General features: G+C 37.1%; 1 protein-coding gene and 1 non-coding gene across 4 annotated transcripts in view; both read right to left on the bottom strand.

Moving 5' to 3' along the window:
• Positions 1 to 13955, bottom strand: part of TAFA2 (TAFA chemokine like family member 2) — a 558734-nt gene that overhangs the window by 120436 nt on the left and 424343 nt on the right. The gene's annotated exons all lie outside the window — the stretch shown is intronic.
• On the bottom strand, positions 3786 to 3920 carry LOC115870720. Its single transcript, XR_004046861.1, has one exon. It is a non-coding gene; the product is annotated as a small nucleolar RNA SNORA15 (small nucleolar RNA).

Genomic DNA, 13955 nt, shown 5'->3' with positions numbered 1-13955 from the left:
AATAAGATGTATTTAGAAATATACTTAAGTTTACTTTCTAAAATACAGAAATACCAATAAGCAGAATGTATTAATATATTTTAACATATCAATAAATTTATAGACCCCAGAATTGGCTGTGATTTCACCCTAAAATTCTAATAGTTTCATGTTATTGAAATAGAGTTTCAAGTGATTACAGAGTTTTCTCTGTAAATGATCATCTTTGTAAAAATAAATTAATGTATTAAATGTCTATTATTATATACATAATACATAGCAGTAGCCACAAATATATTTAACACTAGATTCTTCCATTAATACACATTGAGGAAAAAAAGAAAGGTAACAAAAAACCATTTGGTTACATGGTTTGAGGCAAGAAGAGATTGAAGATACCTGGTGCACTACCACATTGCTGTGCTGGCCAAGAACGTTGTGAGATTTTCACTTTTGCATTTTATACTTTTATATAAATGTGTACCAATTAGAAAACAGGCAAGCAAACTGTGTGTGCGTGTGTGTGTGTGTGTGTGTGTGTGTGTGTGTGTTAGTGTCTTTTGTGGTTAAGTCAATTCTGACTCATGGCAAGCTCATGTATGCTAGAATACAAGTGAGCCATAGGGTTTTTAATGGGTGATTTTTCATAATTAGGTCTCCAGGTCTTTCTTCCAAAGCATGCGGTTCATAATCTATTTTAAAGACACAGGGACTTAATATGTGTGTGATTATCATTTCTTTTAGAATTTTACTTCTTAATTTTTATAAGGGAATCCTTTTTTTTCCTAAAGGAAAACTGACTTTGACCTCTAGTCAAGAGTAGGAAAACTTATTATATGACTTGTTTGGCTCTACTTCCCGCTAGTCTCATCACACACAAAGAAGCAAGTCTTCCTCAACCCAACCAAACTAAACCAAACCACATGCACTGTCATCAAATCAATTCTGAAACATAGCGGCCTACAGCACAGGGGAATTACAGCTAGAGTTCATCAATGTCTCACGGTGGTGCTTGCAAGCGGTGATTGCTATGCAATTTCCCAAGCTCACAATGCTGTCTACAGACATAATAGGCCACTGCTGAAAGAGTAACAGCGTCTACGGGGAAGTCAGATTTCATTTTCCATCATTTTTGCCTCTGAACAAAGACTTCTATTTAAAAAAAAATCAATATGATGAAGTGAAGAAGCCAGGAAGATTTAGGAAATAAGGAGGAATAGAAATGGGAAAAACAGGACAAAAGTGAAATTAGTGATGTTACATTGATGGGATAGCTTCAATCAATGGCTTGAAAAATATCTGATGAGTGGTGAAATGGAAAAACTGATTTGCTCTGTAAGCCTGCACCCCACTTATAATACCAAGCCTTAATGAATAAATATGGCTTCCTCTTCCCTTAAAAAATTAATTTACAAATTTGAAAATGTACAGTGTAACAACACTGTTCTGACAAATAAATTCTACTCAACATTTTACAACAGTATGCCTCTTTCATTCTAAAATTTATACTCAACTTCATAAAATGAATCTACTCATTCTCTAATGAGGAAACAAGTTTTTAAGGATAGCTTCACCATTACTTTGTTGTTGTTGTTTAATATGCAACTTTAGATTGTGCTTTTATTTATAGATATTTGCACTTACATGTAAGTACACTTGAAGTTATCTACAACCTCAGGTAAAGGAGAGCGATGCTGGAAATCAAGAGTAGATTAGCAGTATTGTTTCACAAACCATGACTCCTGCTACTTAAAGTGGATCATCATGTGGCCAGTGAAGAAGAAGTATATTAAGAAATCAATTAGAATAAAGCAAGTTGATACGCCCAATGTTCATTCACGCAGGAAGTGTTAACATGTGGAGCACAGTGATATTCAAGGACCGTAAGAAATAAAACTATGTAAAGGACATGGACCAGCACGTGAACATACTAAAAATGAGTTGGGAACATAAAGCCTGGGCAAAAATAACTACAGAGATTATAGTATATGGTAAATGACATGAAAATATTATAGGATATTATTAGAACTGAGATTGGGTTACTTTGCTAGGAGGAGATTAAAGTAGCCCATTTTACATTGAAAATGGTACTTATTTTGGCCCTTCATGGATGGATAGAATTCAACAGAGAAGAGGTTGGGGAAAAAAATCTTTCAAGTGAAGGCATAAATTGTTACAGTTGTTAGGTTCTGTTGAATAGTGTTAGACTTGCAGTGACTCCATGTATTAGAATAGAACACTTCTATATTGTTTTCTAGGCCAGTGGTTCTCAACCTGTGGGTCGTGACCCCTTTAAGGGTCGAAGGATGCTCTCACAGGGTCGCCTAAGAGCACTTGCAAACACATATTTCCAGTGTTCTTGGGAACTGAGATACTGCCCTTCTACCTAACACCTCATTTGCACTTGCTAGAAGCCCGTTCACAGTCAACGTTGAAGATGCTCCTGAGACAGCACAAGAGGAGTTCACTGAACTTATTAACAGTGATGCAGCGAGAACTGATTTCTCTACAATGCGGGTTACAAAATTCTGGATCAAGTGTATACAGTCATATCCTGTTCTGTCTGAGGCTGCGTTGTGTCTTCGTCTTCCATTTCCAACAACATATCTTTGTGAAACAGGGTTTTCCAGCTTGATGGTTATCAAGTCTAAATACAGAAGTGGAAGATGATCTTCATTATGCTCTTGCAAAGACTGCCCCGAAAATTTCTGATCTGGTGAGAAAGAGGCAATCTCAACCTTCACACTGACGTTGGGTTTTATGCATACTGCTGCAAAATGTAGCAATGTAGTTTACTGTGGTTATATTAAGACTGTTACCCATGCTTCAAGACAAAATTTCATTTGTTTTTCATTAGAAATAAATAGTTCACAATATATAATTACACATTGTTTTTGTGATTAATCACTATCCTTTAATTAAGTTCAATTTGTAACAATGAAAATACATCCTGCATATCAGATATTTACATTATGATTCATAACAGTAGCAAAATTACAGTTACAAAGTAGCAACAAAAATAATCTTATGGTTGGGGGTCATCACAACATGAGGCACTGTATTAACGGGTCACAGTATTAGGAAGGTTAAGAACCACTGTTCTAGACTCTAGTAATCTTTACTGGAACAAATCATTAGGTCTTCCTTTTGAAGAGCCATTGCCTGGGTTTGAACTGCCAATCATTAAGTAGTATCTGAGTATTTAATAGTTTACAAAACCAGAGCTTCCAGCTATGGCATATCAAGAAGAGAAAATGAATAAGAAAACAGCTAGAAAGACAAGTTGTATCAGTAGCAGATCTTGAATGTTATGCTCTTAATTTATTTGGCAAATGACAAAAGCCACTAACAAACATGCACTCACTATATTATTCCACTACTCAAGTACAGGAAAATGGGATGGTTAGACTCTGAGGAGCCTCATGTTTTTGTTTTGGGTTTTTTTTATTTTCTAAATTCACCATAACAGTGTAATTGTCTTTTAATTTTCTCTTTATATTTCTTTTGAATAGATGTCTGAAAACAACTTAGAAAGTTATTTGCAGAAGCGCCAGTCATTCTGACTCACATATCTGACGTGAAACAGAGTGAAACATTGATGACTCTTGGATCGTCCTCATAATCATTTCTCTATTTGAGCTCATCGTTGCAGCCATGGTGCAACATTTGACTGAGAGCATTTCTCTTTTCAGCTGACCCTCTCCTTGACCAAGAAGAATGTGCTTTTCTAGGGACTGTCCCTCTGGCTGACATGCCCAAATGCTTACGATGAAGTCTCTCTACCCTCCTTTTTTTTTTTTTTCTTAATTTGTGTTCACCTCTACAGATGATATGCCACGAAGAAGACACAGCACACCGGAAGTACATTAAAGGGACACGATACTGTGGCATGTTGTCTGGCTGTGTAGATTACCGATAAAAAAACCCACAATATTCTATGCGTTCTACCCTCCTTCTAAGAAGCATTCTGGCAGTACTGCTTATCAGACAGATTTAAATGAAGAAGACTCGATGCATTGGGATTATGGTATGGGGAAGAATCAGGAAAGTAACAAGGACTTCCAAAAGAACAAACAGATCAGGGTGGAAGAAGGACAATCAGAGTGCTCATTCGAAGCAAGGATGGGGAGATTTCGTCTCACACAACTTGGCCGTGTGGTCAGGAGAGATCGACCCTGGAAAAGGGCATCGTGCTGGGTAAAGTGGAGGGCCAGCACAAAGGAAGAAGGGCTCAGTGAGGTGGACTGACACAATGGCTGCCACGCGGGCTCAAACATAAGAACAATGTGACGACGGCACTGTACTGAACAGCGCTTTGTTCCGTTGTAACATAGGGTTGCTATGAGTTGGAACCGACTCAATGGAATCTAAGAATAGCCCACAGTGTATTCATATTCATATTCAAAACAACAATCCATTGGCACCAGTTCTTCTGTCTTCGTTATTACTTTTGCAGTTTTGCATACCAGGTCATGAATGAAAAGGTGAGGACAAGTCAAGTAAAGAGGGCTACGAAGGTTCCAGTTCTTCTGTGCACTGGTTTCCTCCAAACAAAAGGGGCTTAAACATCTCTCTGAAATCAGTGAGTGGTTGCACAAGTTCTCTCAGTGATATAGTTTTGGTATTCTTGTTAGAATGGTTTCAAATTCAAAAGACTCTTCTAGTTCAATGAAAAAAAAACATTTTGAGTGATGGTTAATACAAAATTTTACCAAGACTCATAGAAGCTTTGCAACAAGTTTTCAAAACTATTTCCTCATATAAAACAACAATTTTCCGATGGATCAAGTGTTTTAAGGAGGCTTGGGAAGACCTTAAAGATGATCCAAAAAAGGGAAGGCTATCAGCCATGAGAAATGAAGAAAGGACGACAGCTGAAACCCAGAACCTAGTGGGGAAATGGTGGCACAATTACCACTTATGTGATAGCTATGGGAGTAGAGATCTCACAGGGTTCAGAATTTTCAATTTTATATAAAAATCTTGGCATCTACAAGCTTCCTGATGCACAAGTACTAAAAAAAATCACATGGAGATCAATTAGCCCAAAGAGCTGATTTTTTTTATCAGTTTTATAAGCAAGGTTGAATCTTATAAAGCTCCCATAAATTTTATGGAAGCACAGTAGCCAGGGATGAGTCTTAAAATTATGCATATAACCCAAAGAACATGGGCAACTAAAATGTTGGTTTCCTAAGGGATGTGCTGGAACGATTAAATTCAAGCCAGGGAGGGCAGTTCACCAGGTTTTAGTGGCTGATTTGGGAGATTCTCAATAGGACGGGGCTCTCTACCCCTGTCCACAGTTACAGGGGCGCTCTACCCTGTCTGACAGGGTCACTGTGAGTCTTCATCAACCCAAAGGTAGTGAGCTGGTGTTTTGTTTTTGTTTTAGTTTTCAAGGGATAATTCTTCTCAAAGGACACAGGACAAATGAATTATTATGAAGGACATGTTTAAGCACAAAGTACACAAGATAAATGAAATAGATGAAATGTTATGACTAATGATTATTATAATTACTATGAAGAAGTTTTAGGAAAACTGTATTGATGAATAAAAAGGCCAGTAAGTTGTGGAAGTGATTTTAATTCACCACAATTGTGCATCATGTCATTCTTCAAGGGTAGCAAAAAGCTGTCCTATCAGCATTGCGCTGAGAAACCTGCTGCAATCAGCCTCCAGCCCTGATCTTGCTCCTTCAGATTTCTTTGTATTTCCCCCAACTCAACAAACATTGAGCAGGAACAGGATTTGAGTCTGATAAGAATGCTCAAACTGCTGTTTTGACGTGATGTAAATTGAGGGGTGCAGAAGTCTTCAGGAAAGGTAAAGCCACCTTTAGAGACATATAGATCTTGATGGAGGTTATGGTCACAAACAATCACTTCTCGGTTTGATGATTTTGTTTAATAGATGGTTATAAAATCGTGTAGCCATATTTTATACTCACCCTAGCACATGGCAGGAAGCAGGCATACTTCCGTCCCTAGAGTGTTACCTTTTTTTTTTCAATGTGAAAAAGTGTTTTGTAGCATATTTGCCCTATGTTATATATTGATTTCTTAATTGCTGCTTGCGTGAGTGTTAATTACAGATTCAAATGACATGAAACTTTGACATTTTGGGTATGTTTTCCATTTATTGTTCCAGTTGTGAGCATTTTAATTTTTCTTTATGTGTGATCAGTATAGAGATTTTCCGTCTTTAATATTCATCTGTAAGTTCTTAGAGAACTCTTCGCTTTCAACAAACAAGATTGTGTCATCACATATTGTAGGTTGTCAATGAGTCAACCTCCAGTGCAGATGTCGCACTCTTCCTTAGAGAGTTCAGCCTCTTGGATTATTTGCGCAGCACACGGGTTGAATAAGAATGGGAAAAGGATACAACCCTGACACATAACTTTAACTTTCCTGATGGTAAGCAGTATCTCCTTTTTCTGTTTGAATGAATTCCTTGTGACCTATGGACAGGTGTCCCATGAGCACAATTAAATGTTCTGGAATTCCCATTCTTCACAATGTTATCTAAAATGTGTGATGATCCACACAGTCAACTTTGAATAGTCAATAAAATACAGGTAGAAAATAGGCATTTTGTGTTAGCTAAATCCATCTGAAATTAATAATTATCTACCTCATTCCCTATCCTTTGCTAATCAGGATTGAAAGTCTGGCAGCTCCTGTCCTGCTGTAATGGTTGTTTTGTTTGCTTGCTTTTTAATTCCAGCAAGCATTTACTTCTGTGTGGCTTTACTGATTATTTTTTATAATTTCTGAATTCTGTTAGACTACTATCTTTGAAGTGGGCAAAAATATGAATATCTGAAATTCATTTGGCCAGGCAGCTGTCTTCCAATTTTGTTGGTATAAACAAGTGAGCAGCAATTCCAGCCTTGCATCTATTTGTTGAAATATCTTAATTTGCATTCTGTTTCTTTCTGGAGCCTTCTTTTACTCCAGTGCCTTTGGTGCAGCTGTACTTCTTCTTTCAGTGCCACCGGTTCTTAACCACATGCTACCTTTTGAAATGGTTGTAGGTCAATCATTTCTTCCGGGTGCATTTACCCTGTGTAGTCCTGCAATAGTCTTTCAATGCTTCCTGCATTATTCAGTATTTTGCATACAATTCTTCAGCATTGCAGCTTGAGGTTTGAATGATTTCTTGAGTTGGACAACTGTTGACTCTGGTCCTCTCTTTCAGTTTTCTAATGCCACATCGTTGCATATTTCATTGTAATGTTTGACTTTGTCTTCTGAGATTTGTCTTTTGAAATTTGGAAACTTTCCTTTCACCTCTTTTACTTCATCATTTCTTCCATTCCTTTTAGCTACTGTACATTTAAGAGTAAGTTTCAGTGTCTCCTCGGGCATTCATTTTGATCTTTTCTTTACTTTCTGTCTTTTGAAATGACTTTCGGTTTTCTTCATGTATGAGGTACTTGATATCCACAACTAGCCTTGTTAATAGTGTTGAGTGCATCAGAAATATTCTTGAGAAGGTCTCTAAATTCAGTCGGGATATATTCAAGGTCATACTTCAACTCTCAGAGATTTGTTTTCATTTTCTTCAGCTTCAATTTTAACTTGAAAATGTACAATTGATGGTTCGGTCCTTGGCCCCTGACATTATTTGAATATTATCTAGAGCAACCACAGTATTTTCCCACAGATATTGTTTTGATTCTTGTGTCTTACTTTCTGTAAGGACCACATATACAATCTCTTTGAATGTTCTTGAAAAGGGCTATTGTTGAGCTGTTTTAAAATTCTGCCACGCAATCTCTCTACTGTGCTTACGATCAAGGCCATTTCTCCAACTGTTGGTGCGTATTCTGTAGATCCAGCTTTCACTTTCCAATCAATAATTATTAGTGCAGGGTGACTGCATGCTTGATATATTTCAGAATGTAGAAGTTGGTAAAAAATATTTGATTGTTGCATCGTTGGCTAGCGATTTTGGCTAAATTTGAGTAACAGTTAAATTAGCTGAAATTCTTTTCAAGTGTTTGAGTTTATCCTCTCACTGCAACCTCGTCCTTCAGATGAGCTCTTGAAATGTTGTTTTTGGTGATGAATGCAATGCCATTCCCTTTAATTTGGGATTCCCAAAATGTCTTAGAATATGACTGTCTGATTCAAAATAGCCAATTCAGTATGTTTCAGCTCCCTAATACCTAAGCTATTGATCTTTAAATGTTCTACTTCAATTTTTAGGACTTCCAATTTTGCTAGATACATACTTCTAACATTTTATGTTTCAATTACCAATAAGTAATTGAATGGGTGCAACTCTGTTTCTTCTCATTTTGAGTTGTGCCACATGAGCAAATAGAAATCCCCAAAGCTTGCACACCCACCCCCTCCTCCCACCATATCATTAAGACTGACTACTCAGAGAATGCAGCCACTTGTGTTTTCAGTACCTTCCAAGCTAAGAGGTCATCTTCTACCTATTCATGTTTTTCCTTGCACTCTGGGAGATCCACTGAAACCTGTCCAGCACAGTGACCCTACTACTGCTGTTCAAAATAACTGACAGCGCTTCCAGCACCAAGGCATCACACAAGTCACCATAGCACCACAAATTGACAGATGAGGGGTGCAATTCAGGAGAGAAAGATAAATAACAAATTGACAGATGAGTGGTGAAATTCAGGAAAGAAAGATCAATTTAAAATGATCTATATGTTTTGCTATGAGCCCTTATCTTATTTTCCCCTGGAGAGATACATAACATATATTCTTTGCAAAAATAGCAGACATTCACCTAATTAACAATAACAGTTAAAAAGTTATATCAACAATAATTGCTATTGTGCAACCTGGTGTAAAACTTCATTGTGGGCACAAAATTCATCAATTACCTGTATCTTTAGGTGTTTACCAACCCCTGATAATTAGAAAAATATATTCATTTTTTCTATTATTAATAACAGTCTGATAAATATCCTCTTTTTTTACTTTGTCCAGTTTAAGTGCATGAATTATATCATTGTTGATGTTTTTCCCCATATTTGCTCAGTTTGCTTGTTTTACTCAGTGGAATATCTATTTATTCATTTGATGCTTATAAGATTTGTTTTTCTCTTTTTATTCATTTTCTTAGGGGAGATTTATATAGTGAAGATATTAGTTCACTATTTCTCTGTTTTATTCATTTATTTATTTTTTATATGGAACGGTTTGTCACACTTACTTCATAATTTTTGTCACATAAAACATATTAAAATTAAGTTAAGTAAATCTACCAATTCTTTCTTTGATGTTTCTTTCTTTTAGAAAAATGTTACAGACCTTTTTTCCAATAAAAAGATGGTGGAAACTATTCCCTGCAATTTTTCCTAGCATTTTTATTAATTTATTGATTTTTATTTTAAACTCATTCTCCCAGCTAAAATTACATCTACTTTCTTTTATTTTTGTTAAATTATGTTTGCGGCCATATCAGTGTAGTAAAATAGTTAAGAATATAGACTCGAGATACAATAGCTTGATTTGAATCAATTTCATTTCCTGGCTGTGAACTTGGAAAAGTTATTTCACTTTTTTGGTGTCTAACTTTCTCCATCTACAAAATAGCTTTAAGTAGTATATCTATTCTATAGGGTGTTTGTGATATTTACATGAGTAAACCATGTACAAAATGTATCCTTAGGTTTTAGTGTTATTTTTATTATCATTAACGTCTCTATCCATCCATGCATTCCTTTATAGAAATGCACAAAAGGATTTGCTGGGCACCAGAAACATTCCAAACCTTTCACTATATATCTGGGTAAATTTATATACTAGATAGAGGAGGACCTTTCCCTCGGGAAGACTGCATCCTAGAAGCAGCTAATAGGTAGGGGCTAAATAACACTAAGAACCATGACTCTTTCTACAAGGGAAATAAATGTGGGAATGCGATAGAGAGCACAGGGGGAGAAGCACATGGGAATGCAATGAGAGACATTTGAAGAACCAGAGCAAACACATGTGATTCAGAGAAAACAAGTGTTAGAGCTCAAGGAGGTCAAGTACGGGAATACTCAAAAAAACAAGAAAGATGGAAAGAAACTACAGCGCTAAGAACAACACAGTAGGGAATGGCACAGAGTGAGTTTGGAAAAGTTGGAAGAGTCCCATGATGCGGGGATGTGTGAACCAAAACAAGGACTTCAGATTTATTCGAAGTTCAGTAAGAAGACATCAAAGAAATTTAGCCATGCCATCAAGATCTGTTTTAGGTTTCAAAAAGATTATTTTTCACTGTTTAGTGGGAAAGTTTTTTTAAAAGGTAAGGAAAGAAGCCGGGCACACATGTAGAAGATGTGGTAGACAGAATACCCCGCACATACTGCCTTCCGCCCACGATGGCCATGTCCTGATCCTTAGAACCAATAACTATGTTATCCTCCATAGCAAAAGGGAACCATGAGAAAATAAATTTGTATTCTTTAAAGAAAAAAATGTCTTGTATTATTGTTCTACTGTAGTCTTATTGTCATGGCATTAGGAAGCTACAAAGGTAATAGAACAAATCCTCCCCAGAAGCTTAAGAAGAAATACCATTCTCCTGACCCCTTTTAGACTTTTCATCTCTAACTATAATAAATTTGTGTTGTTTTAGGCCACTCAAATCTCAGATTAAATAATGTCTGCTTAACTGGTATCCTTAAAGTCAGGAAAGTATCAGGTGAGCAGACATTATTCAATCTGAGATTTGAGTGATAACGAAGCAGCCATCTTTATTGTTTGTCTTCTCCCACATGACTGAGCTCTTTGTGGCAAATATATTGCCTAATTAACTTTGTATGCTCAGGGCCTTGCATGGATGCAGCCATTAGTATGATATATCTTATAATATCGAGGCCTTAGAGAAATTATAAATTAATAATAAGTACTTATTATTTACTAAGTTGGTAGACCAAAGGGAATAAAAGATTTTACAGTTGTTTGCAGAGTTCACAATATTTTTGGAAAGGCCATGTGTAAACACAGTGTTTGAGATAGCAATATATCTAGCAAGGTATATAAGAACTGCTACCTTACGTGCTACATAAAAAGATCTTTAAAAAATTGGGCTTGTTTTAAGAAGACAAGGTTTTTACTCCTGATTTTATACTACCTGCCAGGGTTGGACTTTAATCAGTAATTTAACCTTTGGGCCTCAGTTTCCTACTCTGTAAGTGGGAATAAACATATCTTCCTGTCATACCTATAAATCAGACACAAAGTTAAAACAATTATAACTATAAAAGTAATAGTGAAACATGTATATACACATGAAAGATTTGGGTTCCAATCCACACATATGGGTACATGGATTTATTCCAAACAAAACATGCTTAAACATGCTTCTATGATCAATCAATGGCTGCGGAGAAATTCTGTTCACTAACACACTTGTCTTACTCTACTTAACACACACACACACACACACACACACACACAGTAGAGTAGATTCTGACTCACAATGACCGTATAGGATAGAGTTGAATTGCCCCTCAGGAGTTTTGAACCTTTAAAGCTTTATAGAAGCAGACAGCTTCATCTTTCCCCCATGGAGCAACTAACAACTTTGTACTTATCAGCTCAATATATAGCTCATTGCAATACCAAGGGATCCTTTAGCCTCATTAAAACCAAAACCCAAACTCACTGCTATTGAGTCGATGCCAATTCCTATAAGACAAGTCAATGCAACCCTATAGGACAGAGGAGAACTGCCCCCTTGAATTTCGAACATTGTACTCTTTTCTCCCAAGGAGTTCCTGCTGGGTTCAAACCGCTGACCTTATAGTTAGCATCTCAACACATAGCCACTATGCCTCCAGAGCTCTCAGTCGAGTTCAAGTGCCTTCTAAAGAAAATCAAGGTTCAATCAAAATCGTGGCTTCTGAGAGCATCTGCTGGGTCAGTTAAGTTCAAGGCAGAGTGGTCGGCTCAGAAGGTTATAGCAATTGTATTTTCTGTTTACGAAGAGGTAATTGTGATAGATTTTCTTGAGGGTCACAGAACCATCATGGTGACTTATTTGAAAAAGGTTTAAGATAACTGAAAACTGTATTAGTGGGGGTGAGGGGGGGTGGGGGGGAAAGCTCAAAAAGTTGTGCTGAGGAATTTTTTTTTTTAATCATGACAAAGAACATCCTCATTCCTTGAAAGTAGTGAAGGAGCAAGGATTTCTCTCCAAGAATTTCCTTGGAAACCTTAGAAACCTTTGCACTAACCACTCTACCTTGCTCCTGCGGGCCTGACCTTGCTCCTGCAGGTGTCTCTCTGTTCTGCAAACTCGAAGGACATCAACAAGGAATGTGTGCTCCATTCCTTGAGAATGACAAAGCGGTTCTTGTAACGTGTGCTGTATCAAGGAGCAGGATCTTTACAGGGGGGTTAGCGAGATGGAAACACCACCTTCAGAAGTGTACAGACCTTGGTGGGAGATACACGAAGAAACAGTTCCTTCACAATTTGATATTTTAGTTGAATAAAATTTCTATGGTTTTATAGCAATAGTTTTCAAACTCACATGGATGTGTATGTGTATGTTTTATGTGTACGTGGATGGGAGATCCTGGATGACTCATTAAGTACTGAACCAGGAGCAGAAAGACTTATAGCTCACCCTCCCCGCCCCCCCCCTTCCCACCCGCCCTCAGAGTTGCCGCAGAAGTTAGCAAGGCCTGGTGATCTGCTTCCAAAAGGAAACATAGAGTTAAAATAATGCTAAGTATAAAATGAATAATGCAGTACGCATACACACACACACACACGGGTAAGTAAAAAGTATTGTTATTAGAGTTCTCATTCACACATACATGGATTTATTCCAAACAGAACATATCTAAGCATGTCTGTCAGTGACTGCCTGCAGACCAGTTCTCTCACAAATACAATTGTCTCAGTCTTTTTTTTTGTCCTTTGAAAGCCCTAAGGAGCACAGTTCTTTGTACAAATCGGGTCTCCGTGGGTCAAAATCAGCTCAATGAAACTAATAACAAATAGATAAATAGATAGCATATGGATAATATGCATGGGTATTATACTTTATTTATTGCTGTTATTGGAGTAATATTATTAAGAGATGAAAGTTATAAAAAAGACATAGTGAAGGAATTATTTCATACAGCTTTATTTTGGTAGCTATGATTTTGTCTTACTGGAAATCTTGAACATACAGGCTAAATTCCCAGATAAGAATTTTTTTTTCACCCCTTGAGAGAGCTTTGCATTTTTTCTTATTCCAAAGGTCATTTAAACGTAGTGCTGTAAAGATGTTTTCTGTGTTAAGTGGCAACTTGGTGTGCCCTGGGTCTTTAAAGAACAATATCATAACTCTTTCCAGTTCTGATGCAGATTAGTGAAGCACAGAGCAGCCATAAAAAAGCTACAATCATTGGATTTTAGCAAAAAGCAATAACAGCGATATATAAAAATGTCCAAAATAAACATAAATCAGCCAGCCCTAAATGACATATTGACACAATTCTCTGGTTTTGGTAACCAACCTCTACCTTTCGATAAGCATTTTGTTTCCCCAAATGCTCCAGACTTCATTCTTGGAGACTTGAATCACAGCCATCGCTCTGGGGAGCCCGTGCTGCTCCGTTAGCTTCACTCGTAGTGTCCACATCTTTCTTCAGCACCCAAGAATGCCTACTAGCCAACATCGCCTCTCCCAGGCCTATCACACCTGCAGAATCATTCTTCCTCATAATTTCACAACAGGATGCCTGCCATTGTCCCGAAGAGAACGCCACATGTCCCACCGTGGAGACTTTGCCTTTCAACCTTGATTATTCTTTGACTTTTTTTATTTACTCGTTATCACTCTTACCCTTCCTTAAATTTTCAACTCATTCTGTCTGCTCTATATTGCCACTGGACAATTGACCTCTCATGTTATCAAATAGAATCAGCCCACACCTACTGAATAGAAATTGTTTATTTTACATTCCCTACCGGTGTTGAATAATGATGTCGTTA

Source organism: Echinops telfairi, unplaced genomic scaffold (assembly GCF_000313985.2).
Source record: "Echinops telfairi isolate 266 unplaced genomic scaffold, ASM31398v2 ScPeMD7_2;HRSCAF=8, whole genome shotgun sequence".
Taxonomy (NCBI): domain Eukaryota; kingdom Metazoa; phylum Chordata; class Mammalia; order Afrosoricida; family Tenrecidae; genus Echinops; species Echinops telfairi.
Note: the sequence above shows the minus strand (reverse complement) of the source record. Positions and strands in the feature narration are given on the sequence as shown.